The sequence below is a fragment of the Halyomorpha halys genome, unplaced genomic scaffold (assembly GCF_000696795.3).
Source record: "Halyomorpha halys isolate HHAL.00 unplaced genomic scaffold, Hhal_1.1 Scaffold44.1, whole genome shotgun sequence".
NCBI lineage: Eukaryota > Metazoa > Arthropoda > Insecta > Hemiptera > Pentatomidae > Halyomorpha > Halyomorpha halys.
The window spans coordinates 304,519-304,827 of record NW_027115243.1 but is presented as its reverse complement, the minus strand read 5'-3'; the positions used below and the strand labels follow the sequence as shown (position 1 = coordinate 304,827).

General features: G+C 23.9%; 1 protein-coding gene across 1 annotated transcript in view; it reads right to left on the bottom strand.

The window, feature by feature from the left end:
- LOC112211915 (uncharacterized) overlaps window positions 1-309 on the bottom strand; it is a gene marked incomplete at its 5' end in the record, with an annotated part of 215,970 nt that overhangs the window by 1,429 nt on the left and 214,232 nt on the right.

Here is a 309-nt window from a genome sequence, read left to right as displayed (position 1 = left end):
AGGGCCTAAGTTATTTAATATTGTTCTTTGTAGTTTGTAATTAGATACTAAGAAATTATGTTAAACTGTATTTAAGTAAACAAGTGGTGAATATGTGAGTAGAAATAATATTAACTTTACAATTAAAGAATATTACATTAGTTTTCTATTCATCTATGTTCATATATTCTAAAATTGTGCCTTTTTTTTTTTTTTACAATCCTTTTATTTTTATTCTGTTTCATCTTATTTTAAAATACTCTTTTTTTGTTCTTATTTAGCCTTGTAGAAGTCCATCAGAATGGGCCGAAACACTGGTTACAATAAATA